Source organism: Bacillus rossius (assembly GCF_032445375.1).
Source record: "Bacillus rossius redtenbacheri isolate Brsri chromosome 9 unlocalized genomic scaffold, Brsri_v3 Brsri_v3_scf9_2, whole genome shotgun sequence".
Classification (NCBI taxonomy): Eukaryota; Metazoa; Arthropoda; class Insecta; order Phasmatodea; family Bacillidae; genus Bacillus; species Bacillus rossius.
This window is the reverse complement of record NW_026962013.1, coordinates 33711144-33736080: the sequence shown is the minus strand read 5'-3', so window position 1 is coordinate 33736080 and position 24937 is coordinate 33711144.

The following is a 24937-nucleotide window of genomic DNA, read 5'->3' as shown; positions in this document are numbered from 1 at the left end:
GCTTCCTTATTTTAAGCCGCCAGCATATCTAGTGAATTTTAATAAGTTTATGTACAGTTGTAAATCATCAACTACACGTTAGTTGGGTTCATATTGGTAACAAGTGCGGTTTCATCTCTCACTGATTGCATGGAAAGGAATCTACCAGGAGTATGCTTATAACCACTTGGTAGGTAGCTATAGCGACACCTTGCTCAAACGGTCATGCTATATTGCTAAGGTATCGGCGTTGAACCTCGCCATATTTTTGTCACGCCTTTATTATCACGGCCACCAAGGATAAAAAATGTTTAGTCAATTATTTAGAACAATAATTTTCTTCTGAAATGGTCCTGTTTTGTTAGTCTCACATCTGGTGATAAAACAGTGACTTAGTGTATTGCGGGTTAGGTTTCTTTGACTTCCCACTAGAGGGGACATAAATACCGTGTAAATGAAATTCTTGTTTGCTTTTCTTTCGGGTTTCTTGTTGTAGTCACAGGACACACACATCCAAAACAAGTTTTTACGTGCGTATTATATGTATTGTTACGTGTCGGAAATGCAGGTTTGAAAAGGATAGACCGACTGATTAGATATAGTTTTATTTATTACTAATACTTACACTGTTGATTAAATTACGTCACTTGAAATATTTGTGCACAAATAAATCTCTCCTCCATTCAGTTCATAGTTTACTCTCCCCGCTGGAGCTAGGCTCGATGATGGCTCTACCTACTGCTCTTCTCTTGTCCGCACCTCTGTCCCGACACAAGGCCTCGCCTACTCACTCGTCCGAGCATTAGACGCAGTCCCCGATGGACCAGTCTCCTCACACGAAGCCCGTCGCTCACCAATGGGGTACACTCGTCCTCGGAGGCTGGCGTCGCCGTGTTTGTACCCCTCAGTCACACCCGGTCCCTCTTCTGGGATGGTCTTGCACTCCTTTGACGTGTCGCGTCCTCAGGGTCGACCTTACCCTGTGATAATGTTCGCAGGCTTTGACGGCCATTGCCTGAAGTAGCTTGGCTTCTGGGTCGTAGCCGCGTCCTTGGCGAATAATTCACCGACGTTTCGGTCGACATTGCACTCGCCATCAGGGAGCAGTTAGTTACCTGTAATTGTAGTCATTCCAGAAAATAAACTAAATACTAAACGTCAATGACTTCACAACAAAATATATTTGTAGCAGCAGGTCACTATGTACTAACTCCAGTCATCCCGCTAACGTTTCATACATCGTGCTATGCTTCGACGGAGATGAATTTGGAAAATTAAACGGAATAAATATTTTAAGGTCTAAAATCTTGTTGAAATCAATATGGCGTCTTTTTGGAAACACTCTTTCCCCCTTTAGTGGCTCGGTTTTATTCTTCACACAGTATGGTTGAGTAGGGGGTGCTCAGGTACCTTGCACATGAGTGTTTTGAGTGCACTGCGTGACGCGGAGTAGGACCTACCAAGTCACTCTCCCCCACTGGTTCGAAGATACCGTCAATAGTGCTTCGACAAGACGCGGGTCACGCTTATTCGACAAAGAATTCCTTGCTAGAAGGCTTAAGCGGAGACGTATCGCATTCCTGTCATTTGTATCTCCAGTGTCTGGCTCTTACGTCCTTTTAAGAGGTCATTCTGCTACACGCTAAAAAAAAAAAAATAGTTGAACTTTATTTTACGCTGAATACTGGTTACATATCATACAGATATCCTCGTAAATTAACGAGTAGTGAGTTATCTACACTGTTAGAAATTACAGTAAATTTGCGAACTTTTCAACGAATAATATAACTCGTATGAACGAAGAGATCTAAGAGTGCTCTTGCTGTAGAATTAACCAATTTTGGAATGTTTTGTTAATACACAAAGAATATTCTTTTGGATCCATGTTCAAATTAAGTGAACTCGGTGTCCGCAAATTTACGAAGATCCCTGGATAATTTCTAACCAGTGATCTTCGTAAATAGAAGGTAAATTTTTTAACCGTGTACTCGAAGGTAGAAGAATCATCTTCAAGTACTTACAAAACTTGCCTAAGCTGGTCAAGTCTGCAGCCGAAGCACTCTTCTTCCTCCGTCGTCCATTTGACTCAGTTTACAACTGAACACACGACCCGGAATACGGAGTACAGCGTGGTATATACGGATATCCAGTCATCTGTTACTGCGAACAACCATTCGTTTATTTAAAGCGCATTCTCCGTTGAAAAGTCTGTAAATTCATTGTCAACTTTAACAGTGTAACTCTGACTTCATAGTTCAAAATTATGTGGGTCTGCGTTGTTTCTTGCTTAGTTATGTATTTCTAAGTTATGGCTGTTTTAAGTTATAATAGTTCTAAGTTATTATTCTCTTAGTTATTACGTTTGTAAGTTGTGTGTTTTCGGTGATGGGTGTTTTTATGTTACATTTGTTTGAACTATGATCATTCTATCAATTCTAAGTTACGAGGATTTTTTTTCGAAAATTCTCAGTTTTGACTGTTCTAAGTGTTGTGTTCCTAAGTTATGTGCGACTGATCACAATCTTTCGTTCTCGATAGCATATTTGTGTGATTTACAAAAAAAAATTACTTTCAAAATGATTCACCCATTTAAGGTTCGGGTCTACATCCTCGTTGGAATTTTATTGTTATTGCTGTTTTTAGATTTTTATGAAGAAATATTTTTAAAAATATGAATATAAACGTTAAACTGTATGCACTGACCAGGTTAGTAAAATAGATGCAATTAGTAAAAATAAAGATGACTATGAATAATTTCTTGACTTATTATTTGCAAAGTGCGTATGACAAATGGCATATATGGCCACAATATTTGCAAATAAAACCTTACACTAAATGCTAATAAGGTTTTGAAGCCGAGTCTTAACCAAAAGTGATGGGTGGTTATGTCCTGTCATCCTTATTGAAAATACGCTGGAATTGTTAGCAAACTTCTCAGAGATTCGTAAAAGAACGTTTTCCGTTTTCCGATGAAGCGGACCGCTTTCCAATTGACAATTTTTCGTACACAAAACGACCACATGAACTGATTTACCCGACATAATATGTGACGTATTTTGGTTAGTAAAAACTGATATTGATACTGAAAAAATACTGATTACCAAAACCACCATACTATGAGTGCTAAACACACAAACAAATGAAGTTTTTGGTATAAAAATGTTTACGGTCGCTTTATGAGCTATTTCACAAATAAGGTACCATAATAAGATTTAAATGCATGTATTGCATATATTCAATCTATTAAACAAATCAAAGATATTATTTTCACAGCTTTAGGTATGTTGATATAAATAAGTAAATATAAAAAAAATAACGATTCATTTAGGACGTTCCGGCATAGTTACTTGATAGTTGAATACCTGGAGTTATTTATTGACTACCAAGATTTTAACGAATTGTGGCCACAATTAATTAATTTAATGTTTTGAAAATCGACTAAGAATACAAATTTTTCATGAAACTCTGTTCTTAGTTATTTTTACAGGAACGTTTATACCGTAAACGAAACCGTAGGACAATTTACATGTCTTACGATCTACATTTGAAATATAAATTTGGATTATTTGGAGTGTTATCACTATTTACATCCGAGGTGTTGTCAACAGTAATACATTTATATTGAAGTCTGCATCAGCGGGTTGCTACTCAAACATCCTGATATGTACCAAAGTAGTGTTTAAAATAGATACGACGGATAGCGCTACTACAGCATGCTAGTTATTTTGTAAATTCATAGAGAGCGTTTATACTTATAATCAAATATTAAGTGAAATAGTTATGACGAAATTAAATAATAAAATTATTAAAAACCTAAATTATTATTTTATTTTAGTGTTTGTTAAATGTGGTTTTTATGGTATTTTTTTACCACTTGATCGCTTCTACCATAATTGAAAAAAAAATTAAAATAGCAGGTATATATTGCAAAGAAAAAAAAACTGTTTTCATAACCAAAAAAAAACTATTTAGCGTTCTGAAATTTTATCAAGTATCCTAACAAAAAATGAGTCTTGAGACGTTTATTAATATTATTACTACTACTCTTTCATGCGAGACTGTTAGTTATCTAATGCCTCCGCTTGAGCTTAAAAAAAAACCTTGACCTTGACAATCGATTTTTTTCCAATACATTTTCTCGTCACGCACTTTCGATCACGTCACTTCCTTCAATTGTATATTCACAGACGACAGTGTAGTCGGTGATTGCGTGCGGGTCTGAAGTTCCGGAAAGGGTTCAGATGCACGGTGCGCGAGGTGCACATGCAAACAAGTGACGGCGGGAAGCTCAGCGGAGCACACGTCACGCGGCGCCCGGCCAATAGGGGCTCGGCCTCGCCCTCCGCCCAGCGACAGGGGTTCTTGTTCAGGAGAGTGTAACCCCGCCGCCCCCTCCTGCGGGGAAACAAAGAGGTCCTTTGTGCGCGGCCGACGGGGCGGAGAGGAGTATACATGGGGGGAGGAGGAGGTGGAAACCACGTGACTTACCGGCACGGAGATTAACAGGAAGAGGGTTGGGACGAACAGGGAACGAGGGTCTGTGCGCACGAGCCCCACGCATCGCCGTCACACATGTCGCTCAGATAAACAAAAAAAAAGTCCTTTCTTTTTTACATAAAAAAATTCCTTGGAAACAAGCTTTAGTTATTTTCGCATATCCACCATCAAAACACGAAGTGGCGTATCTGTAAAATGCCAACTTTTCAGGAGAGCAAAAATAAGAAAAGCACCTATGTTTGAAGTGCTATACCGCACAATCCCAAACTATAAAACCCTTCATTTAATTTTTTATATATATTTAAGATGTCTGACTTGGGTTACCTATAATTACTTTATTTATTACAAATTTATATTTTAAGATTTATAATAAAATATAAAAAATGTTGTAGTTACGCCACTTCGTGTTTTGTTGTTTTCATTCATTGCAGAGTTACGCCGCGAAATAAAACATTTAAATAATGAAAAATGTTCAAGTTTTATTACTTATAACAATACAAATCGTTTGTTAGTACAAACACTAAAGGTTATTAGGAAAGTATATCATATTAGCAGTAAATAACTCAATCACTCAGCATTAATTATTGGGCCTTCTTCACACAGTGTATTATTAAAAAAAATTTTTAATCGAGTAGCTTCACATAATATGTTATGGTTTTAAAAAAGTAGAGGTTTGAAAACTGCTTACATAAAAATTTTTACTATAGTGAAACTAACATGTATACATTGAAAAATCTACACTCTTAAACAAAAATTTCTAAACAACAAAAACTAGGCAAAATAATTATTATCAGAACTACAATATCCACTTAGTGATACTCAACTTTGTTGGTTTCATAAAATAAAAAATTTGTTTTAAAAAAAAGTAAAATAAAATAACCTGATGTCAATTTCAATAAAAATAGTACTGTTTAGCTTTAAAAACCATACAAAATGATAAAAAAACTTATCTTAACTAAATAATATTGATTGATAAAATATCAATAACAAAGAAGAAACACTAATAACGATATTCAAGTTTCATCTCTTCTAGACAACAATCTTTGAAAAGTTAATTAGGTAAGGACCTGTAATAGTTCTGAAACTCTGCAGCCCTTACAACGGGAGTAGGTCCTTCGCAAAGTGATATCAGATCCTTGAACTTTTCTTTTGTTATAGCCTGCGGTAGAACGTTGAGACGATCTAGGGGCATCTTCAGGTTCTTGTCAGCATCACGTTTTAAAGTAAATTACCTGTACGTTTCATCAAGATGGCTGTTCTTGAAAAAAACTGTTGTAGGATGGTCTTTCTTAAAAGCATACTCTACCATGTTAGGCCAATTTATGGGTTGTCCTTTTTCGTTATCCTCTCGAATGGTGAGAATGCGCAGTTCTTTGGAGAGTCTTTTAAAGTCCAAAAAGTCCCTTGTTTCCATTTGATGGACTATGTAAGGATGCGCCCTTCTGGCGAGTTTAATTATTGGTACCAGCTGAGAAGGAACAAACAGATCGCCTGCTTGATTTATGGCATGGCCAATCGCACTGTGAGCAGCATCACCTTCATTTTGACCATGGTAAGGTTCAAAAAATCTCAAACTAATTTCAGAAATGTTAGAGCTATTGAACAAAAAGTAAAGGAACATTGCAGGCAGAATACTATTTTTGTTCTGGCCAGAACAGCCATCAGCAAACAAAGTCACTTTTTTGCCTACGTTGTTTTTATCATGCTCCTTAAGCATGAGGAATATGCAAGAAGCAATTTCAGATGAACCTCTTTTACTTATTGACTCATTCCAAGTAAAACAATGACAGTCCTTGGTTCCCAAGTCGTATATTGTAAAGTTGTACACTGATAAGCGTCTTTTATAAAATACGGCGCTCTCGTTGGTTTTCGGCAAGAAGATTACTTGCTGAAGGTCAAATACTAAACAAACATTAGTTTTGTTTTCAATTGCTGCTGCTTTACACCTTTCCTTTATTGCTCTAACTTTTGTTTTTTCCGCAATGTGTTGGTCATACCTCTGTTTAATTCTGTCCTTTGTGTCTCCATCGCCTGTCTTGTAAGTCATACAGAGAGTACACATATCTTTTTTACGATGATGAAAACTTAAATTTAAACTTCTAAAAATAAGTCTGTATAACCCGATGCTGCCCTTGTTGGCGTTGGGATCTTCACTTTGGTAAAGGTTAAACATTTTTTTAATATTCAAATCATCATGTAGAAATTCTCTGGTTGTATTAGCCCTGCAGTAATGCGCTTCTACTCTTGGAAATCTGTTGATGTGATCGGTCATTCGCTTACGAATATCTGCATCTCTAGCTGCTAGGGTTTCCTGTCTTCCTCCACGCTTTTCTGGTTCTAAAACACCTGTCTCTGCTACTTTTCCAACAGCTGTTCTTGCTGTTCGTTCACTAATACTAAGAGTATTAAGAAAAAAACTTTTTGCACACTGCTTCTTTTTCATTTTTTAATGTTAAAAAATACTGTTTTGACTGTGCTCTACGACTGTCGCCAACTGTAGTTTTGCGTTTTGTTGCCCCTGACACTATGTGTCTTGCAATGAACTCTCGTTGTAATTGAAGACTACCCATAGCATAGTACGACTTGAAAATATTTTGTCTGTCTTCATCTGTAAATTTACTACAAGACTTCTTGGTTTTCTCACAGAATCTACCAATGCAACGGTCTTTAATTTCTCTTGGAGCAACTAAATTGTAAGACTTTTCTTGTGTATAGCCGTGACCAGTGTTTCTCCTTTGTTTTCTTTCTTTCTGTCTATTTATTTTGTACCGTTTTTCTAAGGGAAATTCTCGTGCAGACCCTTCTGTAACAAAATCTTCTGGCTCTCTTGGCTCTTCGATGAGCGTTTCCAATTTTTCTAAATTATCTGTATGGTTTTTGCACTCATCACTTTCCTCAAAATGTCTAAAGCATAGTAACTCAAGACATCTCACACAAGCTGCAAAAATCTCTAAGTTACAACCGTTGGAAGTACATGTAGAATGCATGGGATCTGTATTATCAATATTATTCTTTTCTGCAAACTTAGGTTGGGGTTTCTTCTTTTTCTTCTTTGGAGATTTAGCAATGAATCTTTCATCGCTGCTATCAGTTAAAACAATATGGTCACATTCATTTTTTGACCAGTGGCATTTGCAAACAAGCAATCCACAACAACATGTTTGAACACCTACTAGTTTACATTTTTTTAATTCGCACAGTTCTGTAAAATCTGGATCCGCGTCGCTGTCATCGGGTTCACTACCAAAACAATTTAAGTCTACATTAGAGGCTATATCTGTATTTCCAAATGAAGTGTTGGGGTTGTGATCAGCTTCGGTATCTCTGTTATTGCTCTTAAGGCGGGAAAGAGGCACAAATTCGGCCAATGCCTGTTCGTCTTCATCAGACATGCTATCTGAATCACTGTTTTCTAACAATATTATTGTTCCAAAATAAAATGTTTTATTGTAAAGCATTTTAACTTTGGAGCCTTTTTTAAAAGCATTGCCCTTATCAACTGGAATTAAATCAGTTAATCTCACCACGTTCCGGGTGCCGTCAGTCCACTTCACTAAAGCGTCCATCTTCTTTTAGTCCACTTCTTACTTGCATGCAAACTCCAGCGTCGATCTGTAAGATACAATAAGTAATGTATTATAAATATACAAAATTAAATTTGCAATGTATGTTGTAACGTCCACTTCAAAATAGCCTAGAGTTAATTTTACCTGCAGTAATAATTCACTAATAAACAGTTTATCAAACAATGCATTTAAAGGTGAACATAAGTGTTCTTGATGTACAAATTATATGCAGACTAATTTATTAACCCTTAACCACAGACATGAGGTCCCCGGGACCACACAGCGTTCTGACGCCCTCTGCCATCAGTAACCAGTAACCTCGTGGACACATGATCTTCAGTACCTTCCTACCATTCAGTCTTCTCTCTGCCGCCGGAGCGATAAGTGGTTATCTGACACCTGACTTCACGTCTGTGTTAGTGTCAGCATTATTTGCAGCGTGGGACCTCACGCCTGTATATACGCACAAAAGTTTCACGTCTGTGGTTAAGGGTTAGTTATGGTTGTAGGCCTAATAAGTAATATTTTAACAAAATGCTTACCTGGGCTCTACATCTAAAGCATGTGTTGTGATGGACAGACGAGCAGATAGTGGTGCAGATCAGTATATAGATAGTGCGGTATTGCGGTATCAGTCTTCCTTCCGGTGTTTTCCCTCTATTCCCATCTTTGTGCAACAAAACAATTAGGTTGCATTTTCCGACCGCCCCACATGTAGTTACGCCACTTCGTGTAAAACGAGAAATAGTCAACAATTTTTTTTTCGGAAAACACGAACAGGCGTAAGTTAACTTAAGTCAGTACGTGTTTTGCTGAATAGTCTCCAAAACACTTACGACGAAATGAAAAAGCATTATATCTTCAAAACCATTGGGAATTAAGTTACGCCACTTCGTGACATGATAGACCACGTAAAGATATGTCTGTAGCCAGTATATCTCAACATCGGCATTTTTGCAGTTACGCCACTTCGTGTTTTGATGGTCGATATATGAAATACTTTTTTCGAGATAATATTGAATATTTCCTAAGAAAATTGACGCATAATTTTATGTTTCAATTGATGTTTCATTCAAGTGTACACACACACACACACACACACACACATATATATACACCAATGGAAAAGATAATCGTATATTCAAAAATTTAACTTTTTTTGTTATCTGCTTATTATATGCGCAGTTATTACTGAAAAGCTATTCAGGAATGAGTTTACAAATAACTAACAATTGGAGGTATTGGCACAACACAAAGCAATGAATTGCCCAGGTGAGAATCCGAACTCAGTAATAACTGCAACACAAAAGTGTCTAAGGACACGTTCGTTTTCACTGTTGTATATAGGCAAATAAATAGGCCGTCCAATGTCGAGCGCAAAAAATATTTCCGACTGCGCACGTTGGATGCTGTGGTCTAAGGGTCGTCTCCGCTTCTTGAAGCTCAAGACTGACGGACGAGTCGGCCAGCTGCGCTGATGGGGGAGAGACTCCGGCTGTCAGGACTGAGACCAAGTTTCCTCGGCTAGTTCTGGGTCCGCCCGCCAGACATGGCTAACATAGCTGCATTGTGAGAAGTAATGCATAAACTACTATCGGCCAAAGAAAGCAGTGAGAATTAATTCACTATTTATTTCAGGTAGCCGCATAATTTATGGTGAGGAATACCAGAAAATCTTCCATCTCCTACTTATCTGTATAGAACACGATTTTTACCAGCTTGACCTGTATGTATGAATGAATAGACTATGCAACAAAATCTTTCCATTCAAATTTTACCCACTTTTTAGACTTCCGAACATGTTGAAATTTTTTATCCATATAAAGAACCTCTGACAATACAATATTTCGATAACCTAAGACCTTAGAGTTAAGTGGGTGGGGGGGGGGGGGGGTCAGAGGGTAAAAAAAACTGCTATAGAGCTTTTGGTAATAACCATGGGTTTTGTGTATCATTATGGTTGGAGCATGGTGGGAATTGCCCCCGGGTTAGACTGTGCCTCTAGGAGGGGGGGGGGGAGGGTTAAAGAAACAAAATTTTGGAAATTTTTAAAAAATCAATGTTTTTTTTTTTCTTTTCATCTGGAGTGTTTTCTAATCAAAAGGTCGTGTTATGGTGGAAAAAATGCCCGGGGTTCGACTTTCTCCCCCTCGGAGGGGGAGGGGTTATTGACCCTAAATTTCGAAAGAAAAAAAAATAAGATACGTGTTTACAAATATACTTCAAACGTCAGGTGCGGTACGGAATGAAACTATTCTTGTCGTCTCTCTAGTTGTGTGTGTAGTTGGAGAAGGGGCGGGGGGCGACCGCCGCTGCTGATTGGACAGCTCGGCACGTCCCGCGGACGTCTTGGGCGTCGCTGCCGCTGCGTCCCGGCCAACCACGTGTCGCCAACATGCTGATGACTGCTTACGCATTCGTACCGATAACTCGATAAACCAGCACCGCCTGAACATAAACAAACTGGTGGTCCAAACAAAGGGCCTTCATTCGAGTTGCGTCACGATGTGGAACTGCAACACGGTGCGTCGCTTAATGTAAAAACTACTCCTGATACAACGTCGAAAGTTTTCACTTAAATTTACGTGATTGCTTACTTTGAAGATCGACTGCCACAGACAATCATAAATGAAAAAAAAAGATAATGGAAAATATCCGTACACATAACAATTTATTAGAGATGATTATATTAATTCAATAAATTACATTCCTAGGTAGAAATGCTTTCTTCCCCTACAGTTCTTTTTTAAACATGAATCTTGGAGGCGAGAAAAAACGTGGTATATAGTCTGTGTCATGCAAAATGTCCCAAAAGTAGCGCCACTGGTCTGAGTATCCTTTTGACACCGTTGTTTCGTAAACAGTGCTTGTGTACAACTTCATGAGGCTATCAGTACTAGCACTACTCCTGATAACTGTCGAATTGGAGGCACGCTAACATAACACAGGCTGCAGTCAAACAGTCCTTGTACTGCCACGGGAAGTACAACCACCCCCCACCCCACCCCCCTCACCCAACTCGCACCGGCAACACAGGTGACGGCGTAGATGGGGTATCTCTTCAGCTTCCGGGAAGCGATCACTGGGCCAGATCATCCACCGTTAGCCAGCCCGTGAGAACACTGCGTCACTGCCCGAACACTGCGTCACTGCCCCCGTCAAGTACCGAGTACTTCCGTAACGGACCGGACCTTCCGGTGTGGCGGACAGTCAGCTTCCTCTCACTTCCGTCTCAGCGCGAGGGAGGCAAGAGTGAAGTTTTAATGTCCCTGTGAAACTAACATTAATTGTGCATGAATATTCATTGCTTCATGTTTAATGCGTGGTGCTATTAATTTCAAAGGTGTATCGTAGAGCTGGTAGACTCATTTTAATGTAATGTCTGAAAGAAGATTTGAAATTTTGGTTTGAATTAACCCTGGTGATATTTCTTTTAATCTTGTGGTTACAAAAAAAAAATAGACGTGGAACTACAAAAAAGTAACGAAGCGTGAAACCTAGGAAAAAAAGAAACCTCTTCAGAGAAACCCATTTTATCACAAACACTAGTTTCTGTTTATTTTTTTATTGTTTTTTAATTCTTGCTCTACTCGCAGGAATTTTGTTGCCTTTTATACAAATGCTTGCTGCTTGAAATCCGAACGTCAAGAGAGAAGTAAGGTTATGAAACATAATAACTCGCACTGAATTAAAAACTGTAAAACGCCTATGTATTTAGATCGTCGGGTCTGAATTATCCAACTGAAAATTATATTTTTTCGCAGCTAGATAGATGAAATAAAGTCCCGCATGCTAGGTTTAATGCCGTTGATACACGTCGAGATATGACATGATTCTAGAGGGGAAAATATACACTTAATTCTGAAGTAATACGAAAATACAAATTTTCTTACTAATCACAAAGTCACATGCTCTGAAAACATTCCTAATTGATTAAAAAAACTCTTTGGGTTAGAGTTATTTAAATGGTATAGCATTGTAGAATAATTAATAGTTATGTGTGATTTAATTTTCTGATAGCAGTGAAAAATAAGGCACAACATATAGGTACACTTTCCATACGCTTAAATCACATACACAAAACAACACAATTTTATTTTACGATAAATACAAATCATACACAACCATTATAATTAGTATAATATTCGGTAAGAATATTGTCACATTTAAGTAATAACCTATTTGTGCAGAATCATAATACCCAAATGTTGGGATTACTGAATAAAATTTTCACATATCGTAGTTCGTTTAGAAAAAATTATATTATCTCATGGATATTTTAAAATGTTGACACTTTAGAGCTACAGCTAAATACTCTGTGAACACATAATTTCGTTATCCCTTGGCTTTTGGTTTTGTTTAACAAAACCAAAAATATATGAATTGAAAGGGTTATTTTGGTTCAAACAATGAAATTAAGTTTACAAAAATTATATCACAAGATAGTTCACGTTTTTTAAATGCCTCATACAATGGGGAATTTTGATTCAATAGAATTAATTGGACATAAGCCATTGCAGTTGTTCACTGTTTGTCATGGGAAAAATTCATAAATACAGGATACGAAATTTAAAAAAATTGAAAACACGAACCCCTTAGAAAACCCAATGATGATTTATCTGTTTGACAACAGCTGATTTAGGCTTGTTTTCTGTGGGTTTATTTTTTTAATATTTTATTTCTTATTTTGCATTTAAGAATTTTGCCCATAATAAACAGTGCAAAACTGCAATAGCGTATGTCCAAGAAATTGTATTAAATCGAGATATTTACAGTTGTAAGCTTCAATTTAACTTATGATTAGAGCTCCTAAACTAATTCTTTATGGTAAAAAAACTAAGTGGTTTTTTTTCATACCAGACAGAGGTCAACAAAACTCCAATATGGGTTAGTACAAACACTGATTCTAAATTGAATTTTCAAAGCCTGGAAATCGATACCTTGTGATATTGACACATTATTTACACACACAAACTCTCTCAGCAGGAACTTCATGCTGCTACTCAGCATCGAAGGTCTATATATCTAAGCCTAAAATTCATCCGGTTAATTTGACCTCGACGAAACTTCAACCATCCTACCTCAAATCAGTAGGAATAGTTCCAAATTCACAACAATTACATGGAATTTAAATCTTGCGTAAAACAAATCCGCATTCAAGATTCATCTCTGTGCTGTTTTTATAACATTTTAAATAGTATTACGCATGGGCTTAGATTTCGGGGGGGGGGGGGGTAAGGGGGGGGGGGGGCTCGGCTCCTTCTGGAATTAAGGCCCCTTACTGAGGAGGCCCGCTTGTGCTTGCAAAATCATCACGGTGAAATAGGAATGATAAAGTGTTATACTACCATGAATGTACTTACATTGTAAAACACAAGAAGAGTAGATCAGAATAAACACTCTGGGGGCACAACCTGTAATGAAGTGAAATAAGAAAAAATCTCATACGAATTGAAACGCTAAACAAAATTCCTCTGCAACTTCTGTACGCACAGATGCACATATGCGTACACCTTATACAGCTGATAAGATAAGCATAGTTGAAATCGTGGTTTCAGCCAATCACATGAGATTCGTTCACCAGGAGCACGCGGAGAAAACCAAAAGAATCGTCGCCTCAATATTGGCAGGAATAATCAGAAGAGCACGGAGAAAACCATCAAAATTTGGGCCGCAAATCACAAGGGAACAATCAGCGAGGGCATGTGTTATTGCAGTCTAATGAGTAACAACGATGGTGTGATGGTCCAGAGCGAACCTCTCTCTCTCGTGGAAGCTGGTCCGACGATGGCGTGTTGAAACCGCTTGTCCGTCCGTCTGTCCCAGATACGGTCCCCCGGGCTCCCGGGGCCGGTTACGCAGCTCGCGTGACGACCCGGTCGTAACTCCCCGGGGGCTTTACTGCTCCGCTGGAAACGCGAGAAGCACCCGGGGAAGCGACAGCATCCCAGCTCGCCCCGCTGGCTGCCAGCGCCGGTATCTCCAAGACGTTCGGGTAACACTGCCTTGTTGGGGGCGCACACCCGTAACCTAACTCGCTGGCCGTGTTCCTGAACGTGTCCGAACCGAATCCCAGTAAGGGAACAGATCGGCAGCTGTTTTGATGAACGGTTCCCGGCGCGAGGCTAGAAACAGTTGCACGTCGCGGAACGAGCACGCTACTTGACGTGTCTCTGCACATTTGTTTATTTACCTATGGAAGACAACAGAAAAAAAAGCGTGTCTCGTTTACACCTGATTATTGGTCTTTTTTTGTAAATCTTATCAACATTTTACACAGTTTTTGTAACGGAAATATTGTTACGAGTGAGGAAAACGGGTTCGTAAGGATAGACCAATTAATTTTGTACAGTTTTATTTGCTACTTATATTTAAATTACTAATGAAATGTCTGTTCACAAATCACTAAGTATCTGTCAAGTCCACAGTTCGCACTCCTCACTGGAGCTGGGCTCAACAGTGGTTCGCCCCTCACCTCGCGCCTGTCCACACACTGTCTCGCGCCACTCGCCCAACTCGCACTAACTCGCCTGTTCGAACTCTCGCGGAGGCCGGCGTCGCCGCTTTTATACCCGTTGGTCGTCTTACTTGGAACCGACTGGAGCAGTTGCGACGTGTCGCGTCATCCCGGGCTGACCCGACGCTCTAAGCATCCAGAATATCAGCGCTTATTCACGCCACTACATGCTGTGGCCTCGGTAAGCCCGCGAAATTATTAGACCGCTGAGGAACAGATAACAGCGCCGTGGAAGGAGGGTGCGGGGGCAGCAAGGTGACGAGACCGGGCCGCCCTAATCCCCGAAGGTATGCGTGCGTGACGTCAGAGGCCGTGCGGGGCCGCCAGGCCGCTCAACTACCTGGTGCGTGTCGCAGCCTTTACATCCACGTTCGTAAACATATATTTCACAGCATATAAGATAATAAATTAATTATTTAACATAAACACATACCAACTAACCGTCATTTAGCAAACAATACCACCTGACTTTTTTTTTTTTACCGAAATTTACTTTTTGGTTCCAACGCATTATATGCACCCATACAATTATAACTGCAAAAATCGTAGAGATTGGGGCACTATCGTACAAAAATTGAACCGCTTGAATACCCAAAGCAGACACTGTAATAGGCATCATTTTGAGGTAATAGGAGTGGAGTTGTTACCATTGCTTTATAAAAATAATAGTAGCATTGCATTAAATATGCACTATATGTACTTGAAAATAAGCAGTTTTTGTACCCTCCTGTAAAGTTACTACAATGTGTAAATTGGCGGTATTGTTAGCTAAGCGACGATACGTATTAAAAGTTAATATAGCAATAACTCCAACAAGAAGATTTATTTTACAAATGATAATGTACATAATGCAATAAAACATCTTAAAGAAGGTTTTTAATAAATCACTGCTATCGTGTTCTGAACTCGCTATTAACAATAGATTTTATTCATTGGACGATGCACTCTACCACTCTGCTACACAAACTCGAGAAAAGTTCTGAAGAGCAGAGAGTACCTAGTTTTTAATACTACAAGAAAGATATTGTAAATTCGTAGAATACATGTATATGGTTATTTTTGCATTTATGAAATACGTTTTTTCAAGATATCACTGAGAATTTCGTACAAAATTCGGTGGATAATTTTATATTTTAATTGATCTTTCATTAAAGCATAATTTTTCTAAACCATTGAAAATATAATAAAATATTTCATAATAAAACTTTATTTTTTTATTATGTTTTTTATGTGCGCAGTTAATACTTGAAAGATGTTCAGGAAATAGTTTACAATTAACTTTAACTATTAACTATAGGTAATGGGACAACACAAAGCATAAATGTCTGGGTAATAATCCGAACCCAGTTATACGACGAACACTATTTTGCAGTGATGCAGTTGTTTTCATGTAAATGTAAAAATCTACAAATATGTGTAATTTTTAAATGAATATTTCTGTTCAATTTACAAAAAATAAATTACAGTGTTAGTATCTTCGTAAACTTGCGGATATCTTTGTACTGAGGTTATTTACATTAAACTCAAACTCACAATAATCATATTCGAATATTGACTCAACATTCAAATACTTTTGGAGTCTGTAGCAAACCACTATCCGTCCTTCCCCGTTTACGACATAACATGGCGTGGCTTATCCAGGTGTCTGGAACTGCTAAGAACGCTTCATTTATTTAATAATGTTCCGGGCTTTCACGGCCATTGTCTGAAGTAGCTTGGCTTCTGGGTTGTAGCCGTGTCCTTGGCGAATAATTCATCGACTTCGGTCGACATTGCAGTCGCCATCATCAGGGAGCAGTGACCTACCCTGATGATGGCGACTGCAATGTCGACCGAAACGTCGGTGAATTATTCGCCAAGGACACGGCTTGAACCCAGAAGGCAAGCTGCTTCATTTTATTTGACGCACATTTCCCGTTAGGAAGATCGTTAAGATTTCTGTGGTATCCAGACAGCGTTGCCCACATCAGCGGTTTCTCGTCTCGGTTATCACGTGCACCTCCAAGCTTGGAAATAGCTATCCTTCTCGAACAGTGCAACCGAACGGTTGCCGGACGGGTCTATTTCGGTCGATCGCGGGTCCCGACCAACTAAACCCTCCTACTTTACGGCAATTCTTCGTGACTTCACATCCAGGCGGTTCCACGACACAGCGGCCTTGGCTTAGGCGGCAAGATACTCAACTCCTTTGCGCAATGTTGGTCTGTCGGAGACAGGAAATATTAACAACAACAACAAAAAACTAGTCTTTTTGTTGTTGTTTTTTTTTGGGCACCGTCTCTTAAACGACTGCGATAAGGTGGGTGTGAGTGCTGGTTTCGTCACGGTTTTAGCTCTCTCGTAAACATGCGAAGACGACGGACTCGTATACTCTGGCCGTTTTCCGACCGGTTTTGGAAGTTTGTAGTTTGTATTTCGTAAGCTTCCAGTTGCAACCCTCCTACTGTCACTTGTTTACATCTTGCACTGATGATCAGATAGTGCATAACGATTTCAATATAACATGTGAAATAATATTATAAAATAACGCCGTAACATCCTAAGTAACTCGTTAATTTTTCTTGCTACTCTTTATATTAACATAATAATAAAAACTTTAAACTAATATTATAGTAATAGTACACACATTCAAACATTATAAAATCACCTTATTTATTAATGCATGCCATTAACAACGACAATTGACATTTATTTTATGCAGAAGGTGTCTTTTATTTATGTATTTTTCACTCATGCGAGACTATACTAACATGACGGTGGTTTTTCTCATTTTTAAGCTTTCCGCGAACTACAAAAATACGTCACATATTTTGTCAACAGAAGCGCAACACGTGACCATACTCATGCGACAAGTGACAACTGGAACTCGGCCATGCCCGCACTTCCGTCCCACGCTGGTGCCGGTGGTTCTCTCTCTCGCCGCTTCGTCGGCACGGCGCCACCGGCGGACCGCGCGTGGAGTGTTCCGGAGCGAGTCCAGATATTTATCCCGTTCCCTGGAATTGTTAGGAGGCAAAAAAAATAAATAGAAATTTAACAAAGGTATTTAAGCTCAAAATTCAGTTTTTTTACACTTTCTTCACTGTTAAATTGACGTAGTTTTCAGGAAGTCAAAACTGCAAGTTGCATTTTTTTTGTTTGTTTTATTAGCTATGTAGGCTGCATTTTTAATATTTTAGGGACGTATATTAACGAGAAAACAATTCGAGCAAGTAACATCGTTGCATTTAAATATTACCTAATATTAAATGGTAGTATTAATTTTAACCTAGAGACTTTTCATTTGTGGAACCCATTTAGCTATTTAACGAAGACCATTTTTCAATACTATCGATGAAAAACATTGCTATGGCATGTAAAAACCTTTTTTGAAACCAATGTGGTGTCTGTAGATTATCTCTCTTCCCACTAAGCTCCTGCGCAGAAACGTAGCGCTAGGTTCACAATTTATAAGAAACTAGCTGTACCCTGCCACGTTTCGCTGTGGCACATTGTGATTGAATATTTTTTTTGTTTTTCCACTGTATGCGTAGATATAAAGACTATCTGGTTTTCCGACTTGGGAACACGCAACATACAGTTGTCCATGTAAAAAGCAATCCGCATCTAAATCTAAACCACACAATTCTAAAGATTGACCTTGAGCTTCATTGATTGTGATTGCAAATGCCAATCGAATTGGGAATTGCAATCTTTTAAATTAAAATGGTGTATCGGTCGGGATCATGGGTATTCGAGGAATGAGGACATATTCACCTTTGAAAGGCCCCGTTAAAATCGTTGCTTCCACTACGTTATTAATTAATCTCTTAACTGAAAGTCGCGTGCCGTTGCAGAGTTTTGGCTGATTAATATTCCGCAAGAGGGTAATTGGCACACATATTTTCAATTTAAGTATGTGTGGTGGTATCCCTGGCTGATCAAGTGATTTTAAAAATTCCGTAGAACATATTAATTAAATTTAAAATTTAAATAAAAGGTATAGGGTCTAAGGAGTTCAAAAAATGAATAGCCTAGAACCATCTACATGCAATCCCACATCAAGTGGTGATAGACCCATACAAAACATAACCTCTACTTACGATTGATGCAATTGTTGTTATTGGCGATAGAACATATTAATTAAATTAAAAATTTAAAAAAATGTATAGGGTCTAAGGAGTTCAAAAAATGAATAGCCTAGAACCATCTACATGCAATCCCACATCAAGTGGTGATAGACCCATACAAAACATAACCTCTACTTACGATTTGGATAACGGCGCAGCTCAATCGAGACACGATCACACTAAAGTACCTCATTCATATTGTATATATAGTCCCATACCGGTAAGCTTAGTCATTTTTTAATTATTGCACCTCACAATAAAATCATTCTCATTGTATATTGCCATTTCCCGCTCGCTTCACTTGACATAGTTTTTTCCATTGCTAAGAGAAATCCTTTGGCATGGAGAAACGTTTCCATAACAGAAAATTTGTGTTTTTTGTTTTTATTGGTGAGAAAACACATTAATAAAATGGCGCAGTTACTTTTTCGCGGTTGCGGGTATGTTGCTGACGTGAAAAGTAGATAAAAACAATCCTTGATGCGGGTTGTATATAATGGTAAAATTTCAGCTCGATCGGTGCAGAACTTTTTGAGTTTTTGAAGCGTACACAAACCAACATAACATTTTTATAGATATAGATTATAATAGCAATATATAAGATATAAGTTATAAGATAAGAATTATTTAATTTTCAAATGTATTGTACGAAATGTATTTTTTAATTTAAACGTATTTTTATCAATAGAGTCGAAAGAATATACTTTCAAATTAAATAAAGTTTTTTATTCTTTCTTGAAATATATATATATATACATATTTGTGTAAATTATAGTCGCCAAGGCACAATGGTCGAGTAGCCTGATGTGCTTGAACCAATATGGTACAGCATCGTCGAGCGTGGTCACAACTAAGTTGGGTGACCATGATATTTAGTTATAGAAACTTTTTTTTCCGACTTTTCCGGTGGATTTTCCCAAACTTTTATTTCATATAAACACTCTTCTGTTAAGATGCAATGTTATGTAAAAATTTCAATCCAAACCATCGTATACTTTCCGAGTTTTGCGGCCAAATACATACGGAAGCTAAATTTTTATATATATATAGATAATAATAATAAGCGAGTGCGTAGCAGGCCATGCACACGAACTGTGCGAAATCAGAATTCATATGCGTTAATTTTGTTAAGCCTAGAGTTCAGAGGAATGAGAGCCACATACGAACATTTCCGAAGTTATCCGAAGTTTGCCGATAGCTAGTGAAAAAAGCACATACATTTTACGGTGTTTTAAATAACGCTAACCTAACATAACTAACCATTCATTTTAGTTACGATAACTTAACTTAATCTAACCTACCCTCCCAAATAAAATAAATAACTATTATTTAATACACTGACCGAACGCAACCTACTCTTTTACTTCGGTAAACTTCGGAACTGTTCGAGTTGTGGTTATGGCTTTCATCCATGTGAACTGTAAGCTATCCGTCAGTTTTAGCCAATGATATTTCGCGTTGAATATAACCTCTGTTAGTAGTGATAGTAAACAAGTACAATAGGTATTGTTCTCACGTGACGGCTGACTATAAGCCTGTAAATACTTGTTTCAGTTATGTTAGGTTATGATAGGTTAAGCAAAAACCTTCAATAAACAATATTTAAGGAACTTAATTATTTTCCCAGTAATTGAATCACTTACTTAAATAAACAATGATTACGTTTTCAAATAACTGAGCTAATTTATGTTTCCAATAATTTCCCATCACCATATAATAAATAAATCAATAAATATAAACAGTTACCAACTCCTACCAAAATGACACCATACTCTGCTTCATTGGCTGTCGCAGCATGCGTCCGTAACACAAATTAAATTTTGGTACGAGTGTAGAAATACAGGTCTGAATAGGATAACACAAATTAATTAACTAGAATTTATTTGTTTAATTATTACAATATTTCCTAATCTTACATTTATTATCTGAATGACTGTCCACAAACTAATCGTACTGTAATAAGTCAATTTACTTCACCCACTGGAGCTCTGCTCAACAGGGTCTATCTCTTATTTCTGTTCTTGCCACCCAACACACTGCCTCGCACTGCTCACACGTCCACCGCGCCGCAACACCGTTCCCGATGTTCCTATCTTCGCATACGAAGCCCGACTCTCGTCGCCCGCTATCGCTCGCCAAGGGATCACGCACCCTCTTCACTTCACTCTTTTATCGCTCCAAGGATTTGCCCCCCCCCCCCACCCTTTTCTCTCTCTCTCTCTCTCTCTCTCGCCACGGGTCGGCTACGTCATTTATATATATGGGTTCATCCCTTCAGAAGTATCGCATCATCGAAGCCCCCGACGTAACACTCGAAGCTGCGAGAAGCCGAGAACCAGCCGAACCCTCCAGTGACACAGAGAGGTCCCAAGACTCACGGGACAAAAAGGAAACCCGCTAATGGGAAGTACGTGAAATGGTAGTAGTAGGGGGTGCGGGAGGGATTGGCGTTACCTGTGTCGCGCCCACTGAGGGGGGAGGTGGATTTGGTGTTGCCCCTAGGAATCCCGCAGACTGGCGCGCCGGGCTGGCCGGCCGGACTCGTCTGTAGCAGCCTCGTAACAATATAATAATTTCCCTCCAATGCGCACGACGACTCTCTCTCTCTCTCTCTCTCTCTCTCATGCACACGGCCGTCCTGTGCGTGGTTGTTAATCAGTGGGTTCGAAAACCTTAGGGTTAAATCTTGTGCATTCGACATACTGTTACGGAAGTCGAATGGAACAGACATGTGTAACCACGAGATGCCATCTGTGGCAGTTCAGCGTGAACCGAAGTTTGCAAGGAAACTATATAATATTTACTGCTTGATGAATTTTAACAAGATGGGTAGTGTTTGAATAAAATTCATTGTTTAAAATCAGGTCCAAAGCTGAAGTTTAGTATTTATTCAAGTATTTTTTCGCTTTTTGTCGAAGACGTTTTATTATATAGTTTAACCTGCAATTCAAATGGTACAATAGTCGACGCAGCTGCTCCAGCAACGAATTCTACCGGCAGATGCGGAAAAAAAAACCGTGATTCGCGTCAAGAAATGTAGTTGAAAACACAATTTGCGTATACTTACCAACGCTCGGCATAATTTGAAAGATTTCTACGTTAAATTTCGTGTCCGAGTTTCGTATTATAAGTGTGTTTGCAACATGAGAACACATGTTATTTTTGCTCGTTTCCGAGGTAGTAGATGTTAACACATCTCTGGCGTATGTAATGAAAGACTCGCTCACACACACATATATATTTTTTTTAATTTGTGGATCCAGCCGTAAGGCAAAGTAGCTTACACTTACCGCTCACGTGTGGTGCCCCAGTCGGCGCCGCAACACGCACCATCAGTGATCAAGGTCGCACAGGTGTTCGATACACGTCCCAGCTAGTCGACGACGATAATACCTCCCGTGTCACGGCCGTCCTTTGCGTTCTCGTCTCGGCGCTTAACCCCCGCCTCCCCGCCCCAAGCAGCAACTGTGGCAGCGACGTAACGCACACGTTATTCAGTCACATTGTGACCGTGTGTATCGGTCACAATACTTTTCATTTTTATTTTTCTGCTTCTAAAAAATTTTAGGACACGAGAAAGAACATTTAACCTTACCAGTTGTGAATGCTCTGCCACCTTGTAAGGAACTACGCGTTAGGTTATTTTTTCCTTTGACTTTTGACTTAAAATATGCAGGTAAGGGCCACATCTGAGAGCACGTCTTGTTTACTTTTTTTTTTGGGCAAACTTGTTAAACGGAGTTGAAGCTTGCAGTGGATAGGTGTGTTTTTCCCGATGGGACCGGCCTAAACATCCGTATACTGCAATGTGCATTTCAATGGGCATATTCACTCTTTCCCAGTGCATGATACCTGCTATTAGCGCTGTCCTTGTTTCTGCGTTCTCTGTTGCCGGATAACACCCAAACAGCACAAAAGGTTTAAATACATCTTAATAATGTAATGAAATATTTAATAAATGTATAAGAAAATAATTTTTAAAGGGAAAGTTTTAAATGAGAATATTGGAAACACATATTCTTGTTGTGTTCCTTCAAGAGCATCACCGGATGATATTTAATTCTTACTTTGAAAAAAGTAACGAAAAGCGCCCCCCCCCCCCCCCCCCCCAAATCTTGGCTTCAACGATTTTCGCCATCGAATTTATTTTAAATGATTTAATATTAGAAATGTTGGCTCTGTTTGGCCATAGTACATAATTAATTAAACGTATTGTTATTAACAATGACCGACTGTTAGAAAAATTTTCTCCTTTGAAATAATATTTGGTGTTTGGGATTGATAATTTTTCTTTCGTAATTAATACAACTGTAATAATACTGTCAAAAGACACAATTTTATGGTATTAAAATTAATAAAGAATAAAAATTATAAAAGCTTAATACACACTTCTGAAACTCTGTCCTCCACGTGTTTGCCTGGGGGTTGGGGAGGGGGGAGGGGGCGATGGAAGACTACCATATCGGTAGACTACCATAATGTCTGTATTCCGCCTGGCCTCTTCGAAAAAGGCGAAAAAGTACCATAACGGTAAACTGCCATAATTACTAAGGAAATCTGCCATATTTTCTTATACACTCCATGGAATGAGTAGCCTATTATTTCGGACAAATTTATTTTATATATGAAAAAAAAACTATAGCCATGTGAAGGTCAAAGTTACAATATCTGTTTTGTGGTGTTACAAATTATTTCTTGGAGACTGGTTTTTCAAAGGACTATTCTTTGCAAAAGGACAGGTTATTTTTTGCTGTGTACGAGATATAAGGTGCGGTCGGAAGGGGGAACGGCGGCCGCGCTGACGAGCCGCAGTTACGCCCTGGCAGACCGCCACGGGGGCCCGGGGCGTGACCCGAATAAGCGAGGCGTGCAGGCCACGTGACCAGCTCTTCCTCCCGCGGGCGTGCGCACTGCCCGGGGGGGGGGGGGGTGGGGGGGACCTCTCCAGACTTTCAATCGCGAGAATCAAATCCATAGCAAGACAGGGCATGACAAATTATATTCCATCTTTAATACATACTTGAGGGTAGATAATTAAAATTCTCCTATGTCCCGTTACAGGTCATTATTTATTTATTTTTGTTTAATGCGGTCTTAGACTTGTTGAGTGGTCAAACTTGGGAAAAAAATAAATAAAAATACATACATAGTGCATTGAATAATTAGCTGGCAAAGTTGAATTTTCAAAATTTTTGTGCAGTACGGATGAGGAAAACCAAATTTAATAAATAACCAAACATTTTTGGGTTTAACGGCAATGCTAGTCAGTGGCTACTGTATGATATGATTTAAAATTCTTTCAAAAAAATTGGTTGTCTGTTAAGTCGGTTTACGGACGATAGTTTAAGGGGACCGGGAATGCCCTATCTTGACAGTGTTAAAATTAGCATCTTAATGTCCCATTTTCTCAGGATCCTTTTGTCACAGCATGTTGAAATTTTTTTTACGTATTCATGAAGCCTTATTTATGGAATAGACATAAGGAAATTGTATTGTGCTGTGGTATAATTGGGGGGGGGGGGGGAATATTTAGCATTTTTAAATTTTTTTTTACAAAATTTTATCAAAATTTTTTGCAATAACTTTTTTTCTAATTAATTTAGAAAAATAATCTTGTGTTTAAAGTCGCATAATCATACTAGCAATTTATGTTCCAAGTTTCATTATTCTATCTCGAATAGTTCCTGAGAAAAAGGGGCATTTGCAGAGAAAATTTTTATTTTGGGAAAAATGCATTTAAAGTAAATACTGTATACAATACAATCTCACTTAACATTCTAATACATTCCAGCTCCATATGATGGCTCATCCGGGTCTTCTTGCTGCTCATACAGATCCTCCAACTTCCGTTTTGCTGCATTCCTCTTCTGCCTGGCTTTCATTTCAATATTTTTCACCACACGCTTTGCTTCGTCTATTCTGTAGCTGCCTAGTCTCTTCATTGCTTCCACACAATTTTTACCAGGAGGGAAACCCAATCTTTCATACACATGACACACCACCAAATTTCCATCATTGAATGATGCAACAGCATCCCACACTCCAAAATGCAAGGTACGGAAACCAACAAATGTAGTTTTGGGAAGTCTGTTCCAGATAACACTGTTTACAATCACATTTGGATTTTGTGTCCTTCCATGTAAACATTTCTTCAGCAACTCGGGCTCACTTAGGTCTCTAAATATGGGTTTCATTTCTTCAACCACGACACGAGGAAGGTGAAAGTGATCAGCATGTTTATAACATTCTCCTTTACTCTTTGCACGCTG